This window comes from Mustela lutreola, chromosome 4 (genome assembly GCF_030435805.1).
Source record: "Mustela lutreola isolate mMusLut2 chromosome 4, mMusLut2.pri, whole genome shotgun sequence".
Lineage (NCBI taxonomy): Eukaryota > Metazoa > Chordata > Mammalia > Carnivora > Mustelidae > Mustela > Mustela lutreola.
Window position 1 is genome coordinate 90,140,962 of NC_081293.1, and position 3,384 is coordinate 90,144,345.

At 72.9% G+C, this 3,384-nt stretch overlaps 2 non-coding genes across 2 annotated transcripts; both read right to left on the reverse strand.

The window, feature by feature from the left end:
- Positions 1 to 496: 496 nt before the first annotated feature.
- Positions 497 to 614, reverse strand: LOC131830800 (5S ribosomal RNA). The gene has a single exon (XR_009353389.1). It is a non-coding gene; the product is annotated as a 5S ribosomal RNA (ribosomal RNA).
- A 2,054-nt stretch (positions 615 to 2,668) lies between these two features.
- Positions 2,669 to 2,787, reverse strand: LOC131831059 (5S ribosomal RNA). The gene has a single exon (XR_009353572.1). It is a non-coding gene; the product is annotated as a 5S ribosomal RNA (ribosomal RNA).
- Positions 2,788 to 3,384: the final 597 nt, after the last annotated feature.

Consider the following 3,384-nt stretch of genomic DNA (forward strand, 5'->3'; position numbering starts at 1 on the left):
TGCCCCCCACACCCTCGGGCCAGCCCCCCCCCCCGCCCCCCCCGCCTCCCCGCCCATCCTCCCACAGCCCGGCGGCCCCCACGCCCCTCCCCGCGTCCATGGCCGTGGTCCTCACCCCGGTCCCCCTTTCCCTGCCTCTGGCCCCAAAGCCCCCTTCCAAGACTGCCCCGCCCTGCCAGCAGCCCCCCAAGGCCGGCTGAGGCGCGGGTGGGCCTCGTGTCGTGCAGGCGGAAACGCTGGCTTGTGGCCGGCCGCCCGTGCAGCGGGCCGCCCTTTTTGGGGCCAGGGGCCCGCGATGCTGGGTCTGTGGTGGCCAGGGGTCAGGGGGTCAGGGGCGTGAGGGGACCGGGCTCAGGGGCTGAGGCGTTCAGGGACTGTTGGGAGGCCGCCGCGTTGGCCAGGGCGCCCAGCGGTGGCGGCCAAGGCAGAGGCAGGGGGGCCCAAGTGGGAGAGAAAAGAGGAAGGCCAAAGACAAGCGTTTGGGGCGAAAAAAAAAAGCCTACAGCACCCGGTATTCCCAGGCGGTCTCCCATCCAAGTACTAACCAGGCCCGACCCTGCTTAGCTTCTGAGATCAGACGAGATCGGGCGCGTTCAGGTGGTATGGCCGTAGACGCCTGCTGCTTCAGCTGGCCGCCCCAAGAGCCTGCTGCGCGCTTCCCTGGCCCGGCGTTAGCCAGGGCTCCCCACTCAGCCTGCCCTGGGCCTGGCGCCCGCCTCCCCGCCCACCCGCCCGCCAGCCCGCCAGGTGGGGGGGGGGGGCCCACGCCAAAGTCTGTCCCGGGCACCTCTCCCATCCCCGGGCTCCCCAGCCGCGCCGCCACCGCGTGCCTCCCCAGGCCGCAACCGGGGTGCGTCCTCGGCCCCCACCACCACTCCCCCACACCCCCCGCCCCCGCCCGCGCTCGGTGTGCTCCGCCCCCGCCACCCCCACACCACCAGCGCCCACCCAGCGCCCTAGGCCAGGCCCAGCCGGCCACCTGGCCTTCCCTCCTCTCCTCTCCTCTGCTCTCTTCTGCTCTCCTCCAGACAGCTCTGCTCAGCCGGGCTCGGCTCGGCTTGGCTCTCCCTCCTCTCCACCCCACCTCGCTCCCAGCCCACCCGAGGCCACGAGGACACACGGGCGATGGGCGACGCCACACACCAGCCCAGAAGCGGCAGCCCCGCCCCGTGGCCCTACCTCCACCGCGCTTCCCCTGACCACCCACCCGCACCAGGCCCTGACCGAGAGACACAGACAGGCCGGCTCACCTACACGGACACACGGATACCCAGGGAGACACAGGGACAGACACAGACGGAGGGACCTCTGCACAGACGGCAAGAACGCAGAGCCCCAGAGACAGACTCTCTAACCCGCAGACCCCCCTCAGACCCTCCACCCCCAACCCCAGCCCCCAGGCCAGACGCGGTGACCCTGACCCGCATGCGCACAGGGACCCGGTCGGAGACACGGGTGCACGCAACGCTCACACACCCACTCACGCGCACAGAAACACACACACAACACACACACACACGCACACACACTCGGACAAGACACCACACACCCAGGAGGCTGCGGTGGCCTGCCACCTGCCCCGGGAGGGAGGGCCGGCTTGCTTGGGCCGGGCTTTGGTGTCTGCAGTCCCGTTCCGCTCCCATTCCTGCCCAGCACCCCGTCTGGCCTGGGGGCCTGCCAGGGTTTCTTCCTCTGGACTAGTCCTCTGGTGAGGGGTGAGGCGGGGGGCCGGGGCCTCTCTTGGCCCGGTGTGGGGCGCCCCCGGTCTTGCTGAGCGAGACAGCCTCGCAGTTGCCTTCGCTGTGCCTGGGAGACGCAGCGTGGAGCCGGGTGCCCACGGCTCCGGAAGCCCAGGGCGGTCGCCATCTCGCGTCCCGGGCACCAAAGCCCGGAGCGGGGCCCAAGGGGCCAAGGGGAGCTGGTCGGGGAGAGGGAAGGGAATGAATGCCCTTCCGGCCGGAGCGGAGCCCAGGCCCCGTGGAGAGAAGGGGCGGGGAGTGGGGGGGCCCAGGTCGCGGGGGCGCCGGGAGGGGTGTGGGGGTTGTTCGGCTGCCGGTGGGCCTGGGGCTGGGGGCAGCCCGAGGGCCTCGCTAGGGGATCCAGGGCCCAGGGCCTCGGGAGCACAGGCCCGCGGAGAGGTGGCCCAGGCCCGGGGTCGAGGCCTGCTCCTGCCTCCTGCCCCCCACACCCTCGGGCCAGCCCCCCCCCGCCCCCCCCGCCTCCCGCCCTCCTCCCACAGCCCGGCGGCCCCCACGCCCCTCCCCGCGTCCATGGCTGTGGTCCTCACCCCGGTCCCCCTTTCCCTGCCTGTGGCCCCAAAGCCCCCTTCCAAGACTGCCCCGCCCTGCCAGCAGCCCCCAAGGCCGGCTGAGGCGCGGGTGGGCCTCGTGTCGTGCAGGCGGAAACGCTGGCTTGTGGCCGGCCGCCCGTGCAGCGGGCCGCCCTTTTTGGGGCCAGGGGCCCGCGATGCTGGGTCTGGGGTGGCCAGGGGTCAGGGGGTCAGGGGCGTGAGGGGACCGGGCTCAGGGGCTGAGGCGTTCAGGGACTGTTGGGAGGCCGCCGCGTTGGCCAGGGCGCCCAGCGGTGGCGGCCAAGGCAGAGGCAGGGGGGCCCAAGTGGGAGAGAAAAGAGGAAGGCCAAAGACAAGCGTTTGGGGGCGAAAAAAAAAAGCCTACAGCACCCGGTATTCCCAGGCGGTCTCCCATCCAAGTACTAACCAGGCCCGACCCTGCTTAGCTTCCGAGATCAGACGAGATCGGGCGCGTTCAGGGTGGTATGGCCGTAGGACGCCTGCCCCTTCAGCTGGCCGCCCCAAGAGCCTGCTGCGCGCTTCCCGGGCCCCGGTGTTAGCCAGGGCTCCCCACTCAGCCTGCCCTGGGCCTGGCGCCCGCCTCCCCGCCCACCCGCCCGCCAGCCCGCCCGGGGGGGGGGGGGGGGGGGTGGGGGGGGGGGGGGGGGGGGCTAAAGCCAAAGTCTATCGGGGCACTCTCCCATCCCGGGGCTCCCCAGCCGCGCCGCCACCACGTGCCTCCCCAGGCCGCAACCGGGGTGCGTCCTCGGCCCCCACCACCACTCCCCCCACACCCCCCGCCCCCGCCCCCGCCCCCGCCCCCGCCCCGCGCTCGGTGTGCTCCGCCCCCGCCACCCCCCACACCACCAGCGCCCACCCAGCGCCCTAGGCCAGGCCCAGCCGGCCACCTGGCCTTCCCTCCTCTCCTCTCCTCTGCTCTCTTCTGCTCTCCTCCAGACAGCTCTGCCTCAGCTGGGCTCGGCTCGGCTCGGCTCTCCCCTCCTCTCCACCCCACCTCGCTCCCAGCCACCCGAGGCACGAGGACACACGGGCGACGGGCGACGCCACACACCAGCCCAGAAGCGGCAGCCCCA